Source organism: Cuculus canorus, chromosome 1, assembly GCF_017976375.1.
Source record: "Cuculus canorus isolate bCucCan1 chromosome 1, bCucCan1.pri, whole genome shotgun sequence".
NCBI lineage: Eukaryota > Metazoa > Chordata > Aves > Cuculiformes > Cuculidae > Cuculus > Cuculus canorus.
In genome coordinates, this window is record NC_071401.1 from 22,412,478 (window position 1) to 22,434,378 (window position 21,901).

The 21,901-nt window shown below is 43.5% G+C and overlaps 1 protein-coding gene across 4 annotated transcripts in view; it reads left to right on the top strand.

Annotated features, from left to right (window-relative positions):
- The first annotated feature begins 3,540 nt into the window (after positions 1 to 3,540).
- MTUS2 (microtubule associated scaffold protein 2) overlaps positions 3,541 to 21,901 on the top strand; it is a 317,361-nt gene continuing 299,000 nt past the window's right edge. For all 4 annotated transcript variants that reach the window (XR_008448377.1, XM_054057304.1, XM_054057293.1 and 1 more), the window contains exons 1-2: positions 3,541 to 3,667; positions 12,917 to 12,990. The gene's annotated coding sequence lies outside the window, so the exon portion shown is untranslated. The remainder of the gene's footprint in view (positions 3,668 to 12,916; positions 12,991 to 21,901) is intronic.

Here is a 21,901-nt window from a genome sequence, read left to right on the forward strand (position 1 = left end):
GAACAGAGCCAGGAACCATTCTCTGATCCCAAGGCCAACCAAGTGACACAGTCTCGCTGTATCCATGCTGCATAGTGCTTTTCTTGGTCTCCCATCTGGTGCCCCTGTGGCCCTAAGACATTGGTATTACTATGTAGATGTTTCCCTTCTTCTTTTCCTCTTTTTTTTTTTTTTTAACTTATGCTGTCTGCACTATGGCTATAGCTGTGCTGCAAATCACAAGAATGGTGTTCCACTGCATGAAACAGGGTTTGTACTGCACAAATTGGGATGGGGCAGGAGAAAAGTTTTGCCTGCAAAGTCTCCCAAGACAGAACTGGAAAACTGTGTTGGGTGAAGGAAATGGGAAGTAGCGCAGTCCCACTTCTGCTGCTTTCTGGGAACAGTCCTTCCTGTGTGCCAACACCTAGGCTGTGCCCAGGCACTGTCTTGCCATACCATGCTACATGGCACTGGCCAAGTCTGTCCCCTGGTGCATGCTAACAATTAAGCAGTGTGAACGCTCAGCAGCCCAGCTTCATTCCTGGTCCTACCATGTCTGTCAGTGCAAACACAGCCACTGAGATGTCCTCATGCTTGTTTAAACATGGGATGAAGCTGGGACGCACAGCAAAAGGTGCCTTCACTGTGCCCACTTTCCATGTCCTTACAACAGGGAGGGAAGATTTGATGGGGTTCTCACTGGGTCAACCACAACCAAGGCATGTGGTTGCTCCATTTCCCACTCCACTGGGGCCATATCCAGTCCTGTGTGCTCACAGGCAGGCTGTCCCTGCTGTGGGCCGAGGGTTCCTCACTGCCTTCTGTAACCAGGTCTATGGATATTGTGTGAGGCTATTCTGCCACCTCTCTGCTGCTGCAGCAGCTTGTTCCTAAACACATAAACAAAATGGGTTTGGCTTGAAAATGTTCTACCTGCTTTTATAAAAGCTTCAGTTTCTAGTCATTTTCCCTTACTCTTTAGAGTGTAAGCAACATTTTTTGTTATCCATTCTGTTTCTTGGAGTTGCATAAGAAATCATTCTTTCTACATTTGTATGGATTATAGATCTCTCTACCCAATGTTAAAGAAAAGCAAGTTTATGTGAATTATGTATAGCAGATAATTTCACTTCTGCTCAGTATCTAAAAATAAAGTGGAGCCCACATTCTACAGCTAAGTAGCTTTTAATTAGGTGCGATAATAGCATGAATTATCTTTTAGAGTGCAATAGCTTCACAATCAGAAGTCAAGTGCTGGGAGTGATAATTGTTTGCAAAAATGTTCTATTGAGGGGAAAAATTCAATGCTAGCATATATGAGTTTTTTATATATATAATAGATCTTGGCAGACTGATTAATATTTTGCATGAATTTGGTTTTTCTCAGTTGGTGTCTCTCTTTTAATGCAGTCAGTAAGTCCTGTCAAGTTCTAACGTAAAAAGAGGGCAGTGAAAACCTGCCTCCTCTGTAAGGATCATTCCTGTCATCAGCAGTTCCATGTTGATGCCTTTGGACATGATAAATGGCACTGCTACTTTCTGAAAACTAATGGCTGAGATGCCGGATGGTTTCATTCACTCCCTCAGGATTGCCTCCCCTCATTTTAACCATAGATAAGGTCAGGGTTTGAATATAAGTAATATTCAGCGTTTTGCACTGAGGTGTGGCCATGTTTCCTGTCCTGCCTGCTCTGCTGGGGTCTGGAAAGCTCTGGTAGTGGCGGGATGCGGGAACCACTGCAGCTAAACCTGCCAGTGCCCGTGTCGGCAGGGTCCTCCTTTGTGCCAGCCGGAGGGATGCTCTCAGCGACTTTACCAGCTAAGATGCTTTATCTTCATTGTCTCTGTAACTCAAGCGTAACATGTAGTTCAGTGTAGTCAGGGCTGGGGGTGGGGAACATAGCTTTTTTTTCCAGCAGGGGAAGACAAACCTTAAAGAGAGGTCCTTTAAGGATAGGAGACTCACTTATGGTGCTGTAGGGATGGTATTTGGCACTTCAGACTGCAGACAGATGCGAGCACAATGTGTTTGAAGCACAGCAGAAATAAGGAAGTTATTGCATGCCTTGAAATACGGATATATCCTGTGACAGTCCTGCCACATGAGGCTGTAACATCAGCCTCATCTGACGGGCACTGGGTAAGGGGGGACTTTCCACGATGCTATTCTGGATCCCGGCTGCTAAAGGGCCAGGCTGGAGCTGGGATGCAGGACATGGACATTTCTGCCCAGATCTCCCCAGACTCCCAGGCACTTTACATCTCATGCCATTGTGTGTTTGTCCTGCGGTCCTGGCTCCGAGGCAGGAGGACACTGTGTAGCATCTGGCTGGACTTGCGGACCAGGAACTCTTTCACCACCCCCCTCCTGAACAGACCTTCATGCGTTTGCCCAAAGCACTTAATAAAAAATAATTGAGTTGCCCAGCATTAGACACAGATCATAAAACTCCCATCTGATCTCGTGCCTGCTGCTGATTTTAACAGCTGATTGAAACAATGAGCACTGGCTCTTCGGGAATATAACAATACTGACAGAGATAGCTGCAACATAGGCTGTATGTGTAGATAAGATTTTAAATGTAAAGTGAAGAGCCTCCATATCACAAAGCTTGCTCTTCTAGCAGGAATAAAACCCCTGGGTGAGATTTTAAACATAGCAGAAGTGATGAAGATTATCGTTTCAGTTATAAGTTTTTCTGAAAAGCAAATTTGTGTGCCTATCTATTTATCTATCTATCTATCCTACTGATCATTTTAATAGAACCATAGAATCACTAGGTTGGAAAAGATGTCTTAGGTCATTGAGTCCAAAAGTGAAAGAGAAATGAAGTTGGAAAATGGGAGAACTGGAGAGTGACCAGTCAAAGAACGAGAAGCCTCGCTATGATGTCTGATGTCATCGAATCATCGAATCATAGAATGGTTTGGGTTGGAAGGGACCTTAGAGATCACCCAGTTCCAACCCCCCTGCCATGGGCAGGGACACCTCGCACTAGATCAGGCTGCCCAAGGCCCCATCCAACCTGGCCTTGAACACCTCCAGGGATGGGGCAGCCACAGCTTCCCTCAACAACGTGTGCCAGTGCCTCACCACGCTCATATTGAAAAAATTCCTCCTTATGTCTAGTCTGAATCTGCCCCTCTCCAGTTTGTACCCGTTTCCCCTTGTCCTGTCACTACAAACCTTTATGAATAGTCCCTCTCCAGCTTTCTTGTAGGCCCCTACACTGACCTGTCATTTGCAGTATTGCTGCACCTTCCTCAGGAGAAGGCGCAGCGCACATATATTCCCAAGAAAATCCCCTTTCAAGACTCCACAATAACCTATTTACCGGGTGTTAATTTGCAGACGTAATCACTGCAGTTCCCAGGAAAAGCGGGAGGAGGGGGCTGAAGCACCCACGAACGCAGCCGGGAGAACTTTCTGTACTATTTCTGTCTCCCGTGCACGCCGACATCAGCGCCCGCCCCGGCAGGTCCCTCCGGGGACACGGGTGACCCGCGGGGTGTCCCCCCCGGGCGGTCCCGCAGGGGGCGCTGCGGCGCGGCTCGGGGCGGCGGCGGGCGCGGGCGGCGGGCGCTGCGGGGCGGCTGCGCCCCGCCGCTATATAAACACGGCCCGCGCCCCGCCGCCGCGCCGCCCTGCCGAACGGAGGAGGCGGCAGCACCGCCGCGGAGGCAGGTGAGTCCGGCGCAGTCCCCACGCATCTCCGCGCATCCCCCGCATCTCCGCCGCTCCGCGCATCCCCGGCGTCCCGTGTATCCTCCGCGCATCCCCGGCGTCCCGTGCATCCCCCAGCATCTCCGCCGCTCCGCGCATCCCCCAGCATCCCCGCAGTCCCGAGCATCCCTGCGCATCTCCGTCTTCCCGTGTATCTCCGCCGTCCCGAGCACCCCCGCGCATCCCCGCCGCTCCGCGCATCCGTGCCGCTCCGAGCTTCTCCGCGCATCCCTGCGCATCTCCGTCGTCCCGCATATCTCCGCCGTCCCGTACATCCCCCGCGCATGCCCGCCGCTCCAAGCATCCCCGCGCATCCCCGCCGTCCCGCGCATCCCGCCGCTCCGAGCATCCCCGCAGTCCCGCGCATCCCGCCGCTCCGAGCATCCCCGCAGTCCCGAACATCCCCTGTCCCGGCGTGGGCAGCGCGGGCTCCTCTGTCCCCCGCGGGGCGGCCCGGGTGGCTTGAGTGGGTGGATGTTGGTGGCAGTGCCCCCTCCCTGCCCCGCATCCTCCCCGCGGCGGGTGGCTCGGGGGGGCCGCTCTCCGTTCCCCGCTGCCGGAGCCGCGAATGCCCAGGGGACGGTACATGGCAAAAAGCGCCGCGAGGTGGGGCACAGCGCCTGCGTGGGGGGACACGCGGGTCCGGGAGCGCGGGGAAGGCACAGGTGTGGGGGTCGGGACAGCGGAGCGAGCGCAGCTTATCGAGGCAGGGCTTAGGCGCTATCGGATCTATCAGCCGAAAGTTTTGAGATGCTCCTGAACGGAGCGGCTCAGGTGGGCACTGCTGCCTGCGCAGCATCTGGGCAGAGATCGAAGTTGCCTGATCCATGCCTCTAGAGCGCTAACGGCGTGGCGAGGCCACCGGAGCACAGTCCCGGGGCCGGACGGGGACCCCCCGCCCTCGGGACGGGCGAGTGCCGAGCGGCAGCAGCTCGCCGGCTCTCGGCGCTGAAGCTGCGGTTGCTCCTCAGATCTTCCGTGGAGTTAAACGGCATTTCGCGTTTTGTTTTCGTTTTTTAATGTTTCTCTGAAGAACGATGAAAGATAAAGCAGCTACTGTGAATTATGAGATGGTATTTTGGTGTGACGGGAAAGTTAACAAGTCGTTGTAAGTTAGGGCAGCAGCTCCAGGTCTCCCTGTTCACATGAAACGTCTCAGTTTGAGGAGCTATTCAACTAGGTCGCTATTTCCTACTCTGTTTAGGTGCGTTGGTGTACCTTTTCCTCCTCCTCACTTCATCTCCCTTGCTACCCTGGCCTCGGATTCTTTTTTTTTTCGCTCTGGTCCCTGTAACTGTGCCCTGAACGTAACAGCAGTGCAGAGGCGCTTTTGTGCTGTGCTCCAGCCTTTGTGCCAACCCTCAGCCTTCGCACCAGTCCGTGCTCTCTACGAGCGCTTCTCTTAGGGAGCCAGTGATCCCCGATTACTCTAAACTTGAGAAGAGCAAGCCAGCAGGAGCCTTGACATCAAACATCAAAAAAAAATGAATAAATATTTTTCAGTGAGTCAAGCATTACAAATATTTACTGATTTAAGGCATTGGTAGCAGAGTAATTAAATGTCAAGTGTTTGCATACAGGTTAACTTTGCAATGAATTACTGCATTAAGGAGGCACTTGGCAGCAATTGAGCTGGATATAACGTGATGCATAAATGCCTTGTTTTGCTTTGTGAGATTTCATACAGGAATTATTTTATGCTCTCTACATTCAGCGCCATGTTTATGGCTTTTATTGTTTCTTAGCCCCAATTTCAAGCAAGGATGTGGGCTGTATCTCCTGCTGCATAAACTCTTTACCAGTCAGCCCATTTCCAATGCAATTAAATATACCCAGATACTTGTTTCCTATCTCTGCAATCTACTGTGGAGAGCAGTACAGCCTCTGCTGCAGGAGAGTGGTAGCAGTGAGCTACATGTATACAAATGAGTCTAAACTTCTCATTCTGCTTTGTTTATCATCACCTTAATTTCTGCAGAATGAAGTCCTGTTTTAAGGTACAAAAGGAGGACTTTGTAAGTGATCTCTTGAGTGCTGTGTGTTTGGAAATGACCACCTGAGATGAGGCGGGGAGCAAGAAGATTTTTGCAAACCTGTGCCCATCTGGTTTATAAGTAGCTTTTGAGATGGTCCCACATCTGTCCTTAGGCTTATCTCTTTAGGGACAGCGACTATTTGGATACTGATCTAACAGAGACCAGGTGTAGGTTTGGGCCAGATAAGTAGTTTTCAATTTCTTTACAGCAAAACATCTTCTATGGTAAAGTTTTCTAAGATGTTGTCTGTTGCATTAATGATAGTGGCTATAACAAACAAGAAAACAGCTTAAGACTCCTAGGCTAAATTTCTGGAGTGTGTATTTCTACGCAAAATACACTTATGGTATAGTAAGTAATGCTAGATATTTAGGAAGGTAGTGGGGAGAGGCAAGGTGGCAGCCCATCTACTGCAGGAGTGCTGTTCTCCACATCTGTAAAGACAATAGCACATCAGAGACTGTGCAGGGAACTCAGTAATCAGTGAGAAATAGTCCTTCCTCATAATAAGTTAAGAGAAAGAAGCCTTTCAGCTTCCAGTGCGCATTCTCAATTTCATAAGATCATGCAGGAAGCACTAGAAATGTGCATAGGGCAGAGGACTGCATCCAGAATTGTGGGCTCCAGTGAAATGTACTTTCTCTGGAGAGTCATACAATGGGAGATGAATTGAAGCACAATACAGTAGAGACTCGTACACAGTGGTTGGTTTAGTATTTGATTGAACACTCTGGAGGAGAAAAGATCTAGGCATAATAATGGACACCTCAGAAAAGATATTTGCTGAAGTGCCAGCAAAAAGCAGTGCAGGAGGATCTCTTCCTCTCTGCTCCTGGCTGGATGCTGAGGCGTGCTAAAAAGACTACTGAGGCACAGCTGATTTAGCAAATGCTTTTCCTACACAAGTATTGCATTTTGCTGTAGTTATTTATAATTGTTCTGGTCTTGTTTAAATGCATTTTTTTTACTGAACACTCTGCAGTCAGTTGTGTTAAAGAAGTCATAAGTAGCTGAAAGTGGAAAGAAAGCAGCAGAGCAGCAGAACTTAAGTGCATGACAGTTTCCTTTGTACCTGAGCTTGCTATTGCAAACTCAAACCTGTAGAAACAGTTTTTCTTTGCAAAAATACTTCTGATGGATTTTTTTTATAACTTATTCTGGCACTATCCTAATATATAATGAGCCTGGGAACACTGTCACTTCTGTTGTTGAGTATGCATTTGATGATTTGATCTTCAGAAACTTTATTTCTTTATTCTGTCTGTTGCCATTATATGGTATCATCTTGCTCTTCTGGATTTTCCAGTGGGGAGCTGGGAAGAGGATAAGGTCAGTATTTCACCCAAGGTATGTGGGTGATAGCCAGATAGATATCCAGGCTACATCCAAATGATGTAACCACCTGACTGTCCTGTGTCATTGGTTTCACAAGAAAACCTTACTTAGTGAGGGTTTGTAGCGTGGGAAGCAATAGGGGAAATGATTAGCTGTTGTAAATTGCTGTGTCTTCACAACTAAGTCATTTATACCAATTAAAGCTCTGCCCCATGTTACTTTGTTATGATACAGAACCAGGTTAGTATTCTGCAGCCAAAAATTGTAACTGTAAAACATTCAAAACATCTGAAAAATAGGTCTTTAGTAGAGGAAAGGACTGTTTAAATTTAAGCAGTCACTTTAGTAATTTCTTTAAGAAATTCAATTTTCTTTTCAATTAAGTGGCTACAAAGCTGGCAGTCAGGCAAAGAGGTTCAAAGCTCCTGGGATAGTGAATCTTCACACTTTGGGGCAGTAACTGTTTTCTGCTCAAGGAAAAGTTGTTGTTTTGCTAGTGTGGCACAGCATGTAGTGCTGCACGGGAAGGGGCATCAGTGGCACATGGGCTGGAAGGGAAGGAGATCCACGTTATGTTCCCGTATAATTGCTGTAAAGTTGGTTTAAGTCTGTGCTTTAGCATCCTCTCCAAAACTGGGAGGAGTATGCTGACCCACTCTCACAGGGTGTTTCAGGACTGTGAATGAAGTCTGTTTTGTTCCAGCAGAGGCATCGACATCAAAAGTCTCTGCAAATGACTTAATCCTCAGAAGCATCTGGTGTAGCAGGAGTTCTAGGCTTTTGCTGTTAGTGATACCACTTGCAGATCAGTGTTTTTATGCAATCCTCAAAACCAGCAAAAGCATCAGCTGAAGAAATTCCTTGGATTCCCCTGCCAGCCTGCAATCATGATTCTTAATTTAGATGATGGTGTAATACAGGTTGCTACTCCTTATATGAGCCTGAGAGCTATTCTGCCCAGAGATAAACTTCTCTGGAACAGTTATTGCATGGGATGCAGAGCTGGAAGAAACATGTAACTTGTTCTTCTTTGCACAGCTGTGAGTTTCACTTCATGGGCATAATCACGGAACACTTACAGGAGAATTATTCCCCTTTGAAATCATAGTTAAAAAATAAAAAAGCATCTTAAATGCATGCTGGGCTAATTAGTTCCTCTAAGTTTTACTTTCTGAATTTTAACTATTTGATATCTTGTCAGATGTCAGCCACAGAGCTGGCTTCTGTGTTTATTATCCCCACAGGGTGCTCTAAGTTATGGTAAAATGCTAAGGCTGCCAAAGAGCAAGTCTGGCATGCAAGGGCAGCTCGAAGAACAGAGATGCTTCAACACTGTTTTCACCCTCTGGCATGTGTTGTCTCTGCCAAGTTTTGTATTGGGCACGTGGAACAACAACCCTTTAAACCACCTGAGATTTTTTTCAGTCCAAGGCACTGCTCATAAAAATTCTCAAGTTTATACTGCCAGTAAAACTCAGAGGGACCAGATGACTTCCCAAGTAATGTATTTCTGTGCCACAGGGTACATTAGCGTTACTGAACAAGAAATAGATTGTGATGGGGGTAAATAAAGCTTTGTATTAAGCATTTCCAAGCTCAGTGCAATTTGTTGATGCCAGAACGCTGTGAGGAATCATAGACTCAGTTAGATTGGAAAAGACCTTTAACATCGTTGAGTCCGACAATAAACCTAACACTGCCAGCTCCACCACTAAACCATGTCTCTAACCACCACATCTACATATTTTAAATACCTCCAGGGATGGTGACTCAACCACTTCCCTGGGCAGCCTGATCCAGTGCTTAATAACACTTTTGGTGAAGAATTTTTTTTCTAATATCTAATCTAAGCCTTTACTGGTGCAACTTGAGGCCGTTTCCTCCCCTTCTATCACTTGTTACTTGGGAGAAGAGACTGACACCCTGGCTACAACCTCTTTCAGGCAGTAGAATCGTGGTGTGCTGTGCACAGAGAGAGCTGGCAGGATGCTGGGCACAGATGAGACATTCAGAAGTAAATTGCACTTGAATGTGCTCAGCAGAGCTATGCTCTCAGAATGAATGCATTCCTTCTGGTCTACCAGACCATCGGGATTTTAGTTTCTTCTCTTGTTGCTATGATGAAAGGTTGTTTAGCTATTAGTGTGATATACTAGTGAGTCTTTAAAATGGGAAACACAGTACAACAATCTCTGGAAACAATCTATATGAACCTTTGTGAAATCAAATGTCTGTGTGTTCAAGACTAAAATCAGAGTCATAGAATCACTGGGTTGGAAAAGACCTCTGAGATTGTTGAGTTCAACCATAAGTGTTACGAGATCAAGAGCATGTGCTTAGGGCAGGGTTGCTGTATCATGGTCACAATCTGGATAGCTTGTTTGGTTTTTAAAGATGTGAGCATCAACACAAGTATTTGGCATGGTCACTAAAATTGGGCTGTTTCTTCAGTGCAATAAAAGTCTGAAAGGCCAGAAGAAATAGTTAGTAAATCAGAGATCCATAAGACAAGAGTGCTTTTCTCTCCTTTTTCAGATCTTAAATTAAGAAAACTTTAAAAGAGCATTTGAAAGGAATAGAAGAATTTCTTTAAACAGAGTTTGTCAACTAGGAAGAAGTAAGATTCTAACACAAAACCAGATTGGGCAGAGTGGTGATCTTGATATGACAGCAGCTTAATAACATTACCAGCCAGGACTTCCTGAAATACCTACATCTAGCCATCCTTGATATTGCTGGAGAATGCCCCAAATGCATGAGTAAGTGGCTTACAGCTGGGTCAAACAATGGATTTTGTTGTTAATATGTATGTCTACTTAAATAACATGTGGAGCGTAGATGCACGATTGAAAATTATGTGCATTACCCTCAGAATTATTTACAGTAATAACTTAAGAAGAAAAGGAAATCTGGAGACTGCCAAACGGGCTTGTGTTTTTCACCGATGAAAGTCCAAGTGTCAGAAGAGCTCACAGTCACCATACAGTCCACACAACAAAGTTCAGGGCCAGGTCCACAGTCTTGATTCATGTGAGTAATCTTTTAATATCAGTAAAGCCAGCAAGACACTGATGCTAAAGAAATGAAAGCCCTCAGGCTCAGCTCAGAAGATGCAAGCTTTGCCCTCCACTGAGGACCTGCTGGGAAGGTGGACAAAGGTTGCTTTATTTCACCTTTCTGGATGTCGAGGCCTCGGGTGAAGCGAAAGCTGAGTCACTGTCCCTGTGAGTTACAGCAGCTTTAAGGTTAAACTGATTAGAGTGCAAAACATAACACTGAGTCTGACAGACCCACAATGTTCATTTTTAGCTGCTCAGCACTCCTAAAAAATCAAATCGCTGAAAAGCTGCCCCGTTTGATTGTTGCTCTTACATAATAGCAATGTCTTTGGGATTTGAGAGAAGCCCCGAGCAACATGTCCCTTACGTAACAAATCCAAGTTGCTGTAATCCCTGCTGTGCTGCTGCTGACCCCGGGCAGCCAGGAATAGCCCAGCAGCGGTGCTGAGCTCCTGGGGCTCTCCTCTGGGTCTACAGGGCAGCAGTTAAGCAGAGGTCCTTTGCTCTCAGGGGTTTTCTGCCAGTCATTCTTGCTGGATTTGCAGTCTTTTTTTCTGCTAATAGAGTGCAAAAAGGGGCTGAAGCAGAAATCTTGACCTTAAAGTCCTGTCTTGCTCCTTAGGGGCAGAGCTGATCCACCTAGCTTCCTTTTTTTTTTTTTTTTCCTTCTTCCTGAAATATCAGCCTTTACCTCCATTTCCATCTGGAAACAGATCATCTCATGATCTTTGTACTTTTACACCCATGCTTGTTTAAAAAAATGGATTAAAGACCAGGTCAGACCCTTGGAACATGTCCTCCTGAGACTTTCTTCTGTCTTTTGGGACAGTGCTGTGGCCTCACGGCTGGGGTGGTGTGTTGTGCTTGCCAGGGTGGGTGCTTTAGTGGAAAAGCTGCAGCCAGGCACTGTGTTGAGTTCTGGTGCCTCCTGTGTCCCTCTGGCTTTGAGGTGTTTGGGACTCATTCCTGCCCTGTGATTTCATGTGCTGGGTATGGAGGTGGTGGACCAGCATGGGGGCTCATGGAGCAGGAAGGATGCTGGGAGATGTCAGCTCCTTGTTCGTGGGGCTTGGGTTCTGTGCAGAGGATCTGACCCTTCGCTTAAGGCTGTTGTATTGATTGGTTGTCTTGATTAAAGTGGGTCAAACTGTGGAAGAGCATCTAAACCCTTAGCCTTGCCCAAGAGGTGCTTGTGTCTTGGCAGCTGCAGATCTCACCCTGACTGCTCCATGGGAGAGCACTGCTCTGCCCTGATCACCTTGGCTGCCTCCAGTGTAATTAGGAGCATTTGAAGAATGATAACATAAAAAAGCAGCATTGTGGGATTGTTGGAGGGGAAGGGCTGAGGTAGCTGTGCACAAAGAGACCTATCTAATTAAAACCGCAGGGGAATGGAGATGGTGACTAATGAGGCTGAACATACAACTTAATTTAACTGAGTTATTTGCCTTACTGGGGAACGGAAGGGAAGGCGAATAGAACATACCTGGAATTTCTTATTAAAACATAAATTTCACTGTTCATGTTTTGCTGTGAATTACTTTCAATTTGGGATTTTATCACATTTATGTGAAATTTGTCATAACAGTGACCATCATTTGCATGTGAATAAAAGATTTTTAAAAGACTATTTGATTAAATCTCTTACCTAAATTCTCATTTACATCTTCCGTCTTCTAGTATATTCTAAGCTTTTTACTTAACCTTACTTTATCACAAGGGGAAACATGAGTATTGTAAGACTTCTCCCTTTCCCCTCAGCTGTCTTTCTACCTCTTTCTGACTCTGATTTTCCCTCTGTCATATTCTCAGGTCTTTTCTATATCCGCCTGCTCTGCTTCTCCCACAGTCACATCCTTCTTGGGACTCCCTTACACTCATACTTCTTAACTCTTCACTCTGGTTTCTCCTGTTTCTCCCCCATTATAATACAAATAAATACACATCACTGACATAAAATTAAAAAACAAAACCAAACCCCAAATCCTTTTCAAACTTTTTTTCTCATTTTATAGTCTAGTCAGTCCTTCTTGAGAGAGCCTTTTCTCGTTTCAACTTTGACTCTCAGTAGTTTGACCTCTTTTACCACTGGTAAAACTACATCTCATGACCTGTTATCAAATCTCGAGACTGGTTTTCTTTCCTTCTCTGACTTCACCTGTTGCATTTTGATTTCATAACTCACATTCTCTGATTCACAATGCTTATTTCTTTTGATTGCAATCTTTTGTTGGCTTCTGGGAGAAGGTCCTTCTTCCTTTCATATTTCTCTCCTTTCCCTCCATGCTACTTCTGGGTGATCTCATCGCAAGAAAATTCAGCTAACTCTTCCTGAATAGCAGTATATCACTCTTATCCCATCAAATCATGGCATAGGGACACAGTGTCAAATAGCACAGAGTTCCTTAAAAGCAATGATCTCTGTAAATACATTAAAACTTGCTTAGGTTTAATCTCTGCTTCCCCTTCAACTTGTGTACCTAAATTTGACTTGACAGCATTGCCTTACTCTAAGGATACTCCAGAGAAAGAGGAACAGAAAATGTGGAGTTTTTCTTTCACAGAGTTTCTGTATCCTCTTCCCTTTTTGAGAGTATTGCATTGTGTCATTTCACTCTCTCTTAACATGGACCAGCTTATCTGTGAGTCAATGCCAGGAAACTTGGACAGGATCATAACCAGAAGCACAGGATGTTTAATCTTGAGCACCGTGTTTACAGAAGTTTTACAGCGTATACCCTTGTTTCCTACTCTAATGAGTCTTTTATTTTTTTTAAAAGGTTTCCACCCTGGGACTGTCTTCTAGGGCAAACTATCACCAATGGAAGTAAAATTTGTTTTTCCAGCATTCTGGGTAAGTTTTTCTTCCTTACTAATGTCTGATTTGATCTTTTAAATGTTTACATTTTAAATCTTTTAAATTGCCACCAAAGAACTCTCTTGCAAGTTGTTTTTGATTTTTATATTAGTGCCGGTTGATTCGATGAAAAGAAAACTCCCTCTAACAATTGTATAAACAATAAAGATAAAGGTGACTTCAAAGCAGACCACGAGACTCTTTTACTGGGGGAAATTATCAAGCAAAAGTAGTCCTTTGCTTTTGTAATGTTTTTTATTTGTCTGGTAGGTAAATACTGAAAATATGAATATTTAAATGAATATACTATATATCTAAACTAAATCGGGTTACTTTTTGAGATAGTATGACAAAATTTGAAGATAATCTTTCATGCTTGGGAAGGCATAACTTTGTAGGCTGGGAGATGACCGTGACATTGATCCTGTTTAAGGTTGTGTTGTGGTGGCATGAGGTTGTGTTCAGTCAGAAGCAATAACAATGTTTGCTGAAGCCTCTGGGAGGTCAGCAGTGATATTTTACCTGGAAAAAATGACAGCTATGCTTGCGAATTGTGGGGCAGCATTTTTCACCTGGCTGATGGCATTGGCTCTTTGCCTACCAGCAGGAGGCTGACAACTGTCCCAAAGCCTCAAATAACTCAAGAAAATGGAGATAGGACAGTGTAGGCCCTGGAGGGAAGCTGACTGTATGGGGTACTGCCAAACCCAGAGGGGCTGAGGGACGCCACAGGCTGTCTCTTACCAGCCTACCTGCAAGCAGGCTGGCTAGATCCATCCCTGGCTTTGGCCAAGGATAGCTTCAGATGGACTAAATAAAATCGGAGCTCTGAGGTTGCTTTTCTGTAATGAGCAGGAAGTGATTGGACAAAGTCTCCTTTTGTGGTCTTATACTGTCCCCAGCTTTACAGAAGTCTTGGAGTTGATTTTATCAGTGCATCAGTAGGGTGTGACAGCTTGCTGTGTCCTGCTGGCTGAACAGCCATGAGGATGAACAAGAACAACTGTCCACATAGCCCAGCATAAGCATCCCTGAGCATGCATCTCCTAGGGCCAGATCCGATCCTGTCTCTCAAGTGATAAAACACAGCCTGTTTGCAGAAGTTCTGATGGCAACCTGGCATAAGCATTGCTCTTTCTTTTGGGTAGACTTGAACCTGTTTTGAACAGGAGTTGGAAAGATCTGGCAAGAGCAGCCAGCACTGGGAGAGGGTCATGACCCAAGTAAAGCCATGGGGCATGGCTCTAGCATGCAGCACTGTACATAGTGAGGAGGCATCAAAGGTGTGACGTTTCTCTCCTAATCAGTCTGAGGGAAGCAAGCAGATGGGAGTAAAGAGAAAGCAAACTCAGGTCATTGGCAAGAACGTTCCCACAATCCCAATCTTCAATGCAGGAAATCCTATACCATGTTTGTCTCCCTCTCCAACCCAGGCTGTGCAGTCAATAGGGACTGACGAGACTCAAAATTGTGAAGCAGACACCATGGCATGATCCTAACTTTCAAGGGACTTTGGATTCAGTGCCGTGTGGTAGGAAATATATGGTCACAGGAGCTTGAGGAGGAACATCCTATCCTTTACCAAAGTCAAAAGCTGTTTCTCTGGCAGCAGTCATGCTTAGTCACAGGTTATGTGTTTTTGGCTGTGAAATGGGTGATTGAACTGGGTGATTGAACTGGTGTGTGTCTTCTGAGTGGCACGTGTAACCTGGTTATAATTCAGGAGCAGTCAGGCAGCCAAATACCAAACGAGGGAAATCCTGGATTTGTAGGCTTACAGGTGGTATGTGATGCTCCAGCACTCTGTCCCACATGAAAGGAGTGAAGGCATAGTGCAATGCACATCTTCTGTTTGAGGACAACATTTGCAGGACACAGCACTGAGCGATGCGAAGGATATACCAAAATGCCTTTTATGCATTTCCCAGATACAACTGACTTCTTGTTCAAAGCAATTATGACCGTTTCTACCTTCTCATTACTGGGGTTGTAAGTCTTTTAACTCATGCGCTGAGGATAAAGCTCTATGACTTTGTGGGTGGGAAGAGTTGCAGTTTGGACCGTCAAAAAGAGTGTTCCTGTGTGCAGCTCTCCCATTGCCATTAACTGGAAAAGGCCAAAGGCTGAACGCTGGATTTGCAACTTGGCTGCAGAGGTGGAAGAGCTTAAGCTGAAGTGAGAAATATAGATGAATCCTGCTGGGTACTCTTAATTTTATACCTGTGTCTCTGGATTTCCCAGTTTGGTTGAGGACTCTGTACTGCTTGGATGATGGTTATGAGAAGAACTATATCAATGTAAAAAAATGGAATTGTACAATGTTTCAATATTCTGTAATCACATTTAAATGAGTTGAGACCAAATAAAGCAGAGGAAGTAATTTCTTAGTAGTTTTCTTCAAAAGGTCATATTAAAGCGTACCTTTTCATAAGGTGGTGTTGTTTCACTGTATAAGAGTTTTTGAGTACTTGTCCTCTTCCTTTTTGAGCTGACATGTCAATGCTATTCAAAGTAAGGCCTGTGAGAAGCAGCTTGAAGTTTTTCATTCCTTATGGTTAGGAGGAATGAAAATTAAAGGCCATCAGCTGGAAAAAAACTTTGGGAATCTTTGAAATGAGTTTGTTCTGTGATGAATGCTAGAGATGTTCAGCTTCTGAAGAGGAAGGCTGTGCCAGATGTAGATGTTCAATAGAGCAAGAAATGTAGGAGGCTGTTTTGCAATTTGAGCACTTGCTGTGAACCTGGGAGAATAGTTTCCTGGCCCATTCCAGAGCTGTCTGCAAGAACACATTTTTAAACCCCCGTGTTTTGTTTCAAATAAATAGGATCAAATAAAATGTGTTTGTCAGAGATAATGTGGCTTTCATGTCTTTTGTACTCATCTTGGAGAACTGTGTGGGAAGATGATGGGTACGCAAGAGCGTAACCCTGTTTGAGAGATTTGTGTGAAGTTGCAGTGCATAAGTTGCAGCTGTATCTGAAAGGAGGCATTGTGACATGCCATGGAAATACTGCTCTGATAGGAAATGGTTTTGGATTTTTTTAATGTAATGCTAAGGAACAGGAAAAAGTGGTCTGCAAAGGAAGTTGTGGATCAAAAGTTTGATACAATGCTTCTGTGTTTAAGCAAATAGTTAACAAAGTGCTTCAAAGAGGGATAGATTTTTTGCTGCTTTCAGCTAAAAATCAGAAATTCAGGGAGGCAACTTGATAATATTTTAACAATCATCCAGTAATTTAACACTGGATTACAGTTGAAATCCCATGGAAATACTCAAGATACTTTATACTGTATCAGATGGATTAGACATGATTCACTTATTGCATTAAATTCCAGAGGGATTAATAATGTCTGGGTCATTGTTTCCTAGGCTTATAAATTTAAAGACCAGAGGGGACCATATGAATATCTATTCTTACTGCCTGCTCAGTGCAGGTCAGCTATATCAGTAGTAGTCCTTTAACTTTTATTTACTGTATCTTCCTGAAAGACACCAAAGTCTTGACTTAAAGGGTGCCAGTAATAATGAATCTACCATGTCACAGGTAAATTGTTCTAATAAAAAATGAGCCTTGCCTTTTGAAGCAGTCTGTAGCTCTTTCCAGGTTCCAAATGTTGTATTTTTTTTTCCTGCTGGTCTGACAAGGAATCTGTTATTTGGATGATGATTCTCCATTTAGCTATCCATTTGATTATCCACTTTTAAAATTAATTTACTATTAACTGTAGTGATGTAGTATGGTGAATCTTTTAACTCAGGATTTCATGTATATCATGACTTTAAATTGCTGTACAGTGTGAAATTAGGACGAGAAATATGTTCTGTCAGCACACTACCAGTATCAAATGATGATGTAACTGCATACAAATTATCAGATTTACATGACCAGGCCTATTTTCCGTACAGCTGTGTTGATTGGTGATAATTATGCTACTGGCTTTCAATGCCTTATTGATTGTGTCCCGTGGTAACCTTTCCCTGCTGTTGCTTACTACTGATGCCAGTCTAAGTGTTCGATAGATGCTTAGGTTGTCCTAATTAAGCCTTTTAAATACTGCTTCAGTATTAACTCTTCCCAGTCACTAGGAACTTCTAGCATTCTTAGGCTTCTTAAAATCTGTCACTGAATCAAAAGTTACTGATTCACCTGCCCTCTGCTCTTGAATGCCGGATTTTAGCTGAGGGACTATTTAAAGCTCTTTTCAGTTATGGATGGCATGGGAGGTATGTCATTATCACTGTAAGATGTGAATGTAGCATCTTGCATCCTTCTGAACACAAAGTATAAGTAGTAGTCAGCATTCAGTTATTCTTGTTCCATATAGGGAGGAGGTCCTATTGTCATAAACCTCACCATAGTGTTTAATGTTCTTTTTCTTCCATAATTTGCTTGCATTTCTGCAATGTTAATTTGTATTCATTGCTATCACTGTCTTTTTTCCCATCTGTTATGTATTGTGGGTTTGTTTTACAGGTGTCTCTGCTACTGCTGTTATTCTCCTTAGCCAAGATTCTTCAATCAAAAAAGCTTCCTTTCATGGCTGTAGCACAGTGACTTTTTTTTTTTTTTAATAAAACATCCCTTAGCATCCCTTTATTTTACTCTGTGACTATTTCTCCTGCTCAGTTTTGTTCATAATTTGTTTTACAGTTTGAGAAATTGTCTTTCTAAAATATCCAAACAAATAGATTAGATGTTGGTTAAGATTACCCTTTGTTTTCCAGTTGCTGAAGAAATTAAAGCATTGCCCTTTGCCTGTAGTGTATTATTATTTTCTAGTTTAATGGTTCACTGGTATCCAGTAGGAGCACAATATAACATTAGCTAGAGTTGATTTCACTGCTTTTTTGTACTAAGCCATGAACTAGGACTTGCAAACTTTCCAAAGTCTTACTAATGAAGTGGTTCTTCCAGGACAGATAATCTTCTAGAATAAGATTCAATGTGACAATATTTTCATAACTTCAAGGATATGTGCTTGAGGAGTGCCTCATTCTGTTCCCTCACCTCATTTGATGGATTTCTGGCAGACCTCAGCCTCTGTCCCGGCTTGTCATTTACTAGTTCTCCAGATTCTGGGTCTTTTTTTTGCACCTGCTGCATCCATGTGTTTCTCTTCTGCACACCCTGTTTCTCTTAAATAAATACAGTGCTTTTTAGTGTTGATTTTTTTATATTGTGTTTTTGTCTGTTACATTCTTAACCTTTAATAGAATTGAATTTCCTTTTGAAAAAGGCAGTTCTAATTTCTATTGAAATTGAGCCCCAGTCATTGGTGTTGTAAGCAAGCTTTCAGAGGAACAAATTGCCCTTTTAAAGAAAGCTATTCAAATATCAGCAATACAGCAAAAGCATTGTTTTCTATTTCTAGCTCTGCAATACATGAATCATACGTTTTTTGACAATTTGTGTTGACACAGGGATACTCTTATTTGTCAGTCAGACCTCGGCGGTTGGCAGCTCCCGGTCCATATGGCCTTTTGCAAGCATGCAGTTGCTGCTAGGCTGCTGTGCAAGGGTAGGAGAGGACAGACAAGGTAAACTTCATGAGATGGAGCTCATGCTGCGATAGGCTTTGGGGCTGGCTCTGAACAGCAGCTGAGGCAGAGGGAAAGGACAGCAGCTGAGGTCAAAAGTTGATATATTTTCTCTTATGCTTTGTGAAAGTCTTAGAAGTATAGTCTTAACAAATAGTTGTTACTCAGATCGCTAATAAAATTTACCTGGATAAAACAACGTGCATGTAGAAATTGGCTTCTCACTGTTTGAAGCAAGAGTCTTGTCAACATGTGGCCTTGCTCTGTCAGCACAAGTGAGTCGCACGTCTACCCTTTGTGAGTGTTTGTAAGGAGCTGCGTGGGCAGAAGATGGTTCGCATAAGATGGTTACATTCAAATACCTGAGACCCACATCTCTCAGTATCACACAGTGCTTAGCACAAAAGTGTATGAGCAGCTGAGTATCTTGGGTAGAGAACCTGCAGAATGTTTTACTGGATGTATTCAGGTGCATTATAGAAGTCATACCTGGCACTGGTGAGATCGCATCCTGAATAGCGTGTTCAGTTTTAGGCATCTCAGTACAAGAAATACATTGAGCTGCTGGACTGTGTCCAGAGAAGGGCAACGAAGCTGGTGAAGTGTCTGGGGCACAAGTCTTACGAGGAGTGGTTGAGGGAACTGGGGCTGCTTAGCCTGGAAAAAAGGAGGCTCAAGGGAGACCTTATTGCTGTCTACAGCTGCCTGAAAGGAGATTGTGGTGAGGCAGATGCTAGTATCTTCTCTCGGGTAACAAGAATAAAATGAGAGGAAATGGCCCCAAGTTGTCCCAGGGGAGGGTTAGATTGGATATTAGGAAAAATTTCTTCACCACAAGGGGTTATCAAGCACTGGAACAGGCTGTCCAGGGAAGTGATTGAGTGACCATCTCAGGAGGTATTTAAGAGATGTGTAGATGTAGTGCTTAGGGACACGGTTTAGCCAGTACTTGGTTTACAGTTGGATTCAATGATGTTAAAGATCTTCTTCAACATAAATGATTCTGATTCTTATAACTCTAAGTTACTGTTTTCCCTTTAATAACAACACCATTACTGAATTGTTTCTAAGGAGCAGCATCCCTGGCGGAATCAAGTCCCCAGAGCAGGAATCAGCTTGTAAATGCTTTGGGAAAAGTACATTGTTTTCATTCAGCGTTGTGTGTCTTACTATAAGGGATACTACTCTAAGAATCCTTTCACTATGAAGGATTAGTCAAATAAAATGAAGGATATAAACAAGGACTAAGAAATGATCTGTCTGCGGTGACAGAATAACAACAACTTCATAAGCTCCTGGTTTAACCTGCTTAAATAAAGTTACTTGCAAAGAATCTTCTGATATGTTAATTATATTATTCATACTGTTCTCCTGAATTGCAAAACAAAGTGTGACCTTGATTTCAAAGTAAAACAGCATGAAAGCATGCTGTGCTTATTTTTCATAATTAATCATGTATAAGCCAATTTTATGGCAAAACAGATAAATGAGATGTCAGAATATTTGTTTGTAAATACTTTGCTTCAAGATGTTGGTGCAATTTGAGTGTTAGCTTTAACAAAATCCAGTATTTATTTCGGTATCACTGTAGAATAAAAGCAGATCGTGAAATATATACAACAGTTAAGCCATGAATGTCTATACCATAACCAGAGTATACACTGTGTTTAGTTATTTGCAGTGTGTGTTCTAAAATGTACAAAAAAGTCTTCCTTCTCCTTCCTTTCTGTAGTGGGCTAGGAGAGTGCTACTTGTGCCCAGCGTCCCTATCAATGCTCTGTGTGCAGGTCAACTTGCATGAGACCCCAACTTGGTAAGCATCAACAGTTTTGTGGTTGCAGTGAAGCAAACATCAAGGAGCTCATTCAAAAGGGGCTGCTGCTTAAACCAAGAAATGCTGATAACCTCTCCTCTGAATGTCAGGAGAGTCCTGAGCCTGACTTGGAGGCTAAAGCCAGTTCTCTTCCAGAAATTACTCAGAAGATGGAGTTTTCCTCCCTTCAGAAGAGAAGTCAAGCTTATACAGCTCTGTCTGCATCTCCAAAGAAGAGTACACCCATTGGAGATGGTTCTTGTTTGGCACCATGATTAAGCATGTGGTGGGGTAGGTTAGTTTTGGGACCAGTGCAGCCTCCCATGCTCAACCCAGTGGTGAGAGGTGCCATGGCAAGTCCTCCCGCCTCCCCCAGTGGAACCCCTTCCAGGGTGGCGGATGGAGAAATGGGGCTCCTGACCTGGTGCCCATGCAGGCAAGCTTTACTGTGTTTTGGCAGTGCAAGGTTATGGTGGGGCTTGGGCTCCCACCCAGCCAGAGCTTCAGTTGCAGGAACCTCTGTCAGGACAACCAAAAATCCACACTGAAACTAAATGAGTCGATCCATCGGACTAATAACAAATGCCCGTGAACATCATATATGGGTGATTTTGCATAATAAAGTTAACAGCTGATAATGTGTGTTTTAGAAGTGCTTTTAAAATATAATTTACTGAATTCTACTGTAGTATCACAGGACAGTATTATTTTATAGCTCTTTTCAGCTGTCTTTCTGCCTCTGTATAACAAGTTAAATTGTCAAGCATTGGAACAATGCTCGGGGAAGTGATCGAGTCACCATTCCTTAAGGTATTTAAAAGACTTGTAGGCATGGTGCTTAGGGACATGATTAAAATGGTGGTTTGTCAGTGCTAGGTTAAGAGTTGGACTCAATGATCTTTTACGACCTAAACGATTCTGTGATTCTAAGTCCTGGCATTTAGTATCTGTTACATATGCAATCTAATAGGTTCCAGCATTAGACTGCATTCAGTGCATAAGCTAGTATTAGTTTTGAGTCTTATAGCCTACCAAGTCATAGGGGATATAGCTCAAATGAGAGAGACAATTTAAACTTTCTCAGTGAACCAGTTTTGAGAAGAGTTTTTCTCAAATACAGAGTTCCACACTGAAGCAGTGTGATTAAAAGCCTATGGGGGAAATCAAGTATAGAGATGGTTTTAAGAAAGATCAAGGGACTGAATGCAATTTTCCTGCAAATGATAATTAAAGAAACAGCATTCTCATTAGCATAATATACTAAATGATAAAAAGAATTGGACAGATGCCTAATCTTGAAATGCTTCTTAATTTACAAGTATGCATTTTAAAAAGAAAGCAATTGAGGTCTCTTCTTTCTAGCTGCCTGCCTGGATCATCAAAACTGCTGCTTATATAACTTACTGTCTCAAAGAGGAAAAAAATACACAAAAAAGTAATGTACTCCAGCATACCACGCATACAATGTCTATTGCACTTGTACACATACTAGAGCATCCACAGTACTTCAGTACCAATCTCAGGTCTTCTGAGATTGGGTGGCTATCAGACAAAA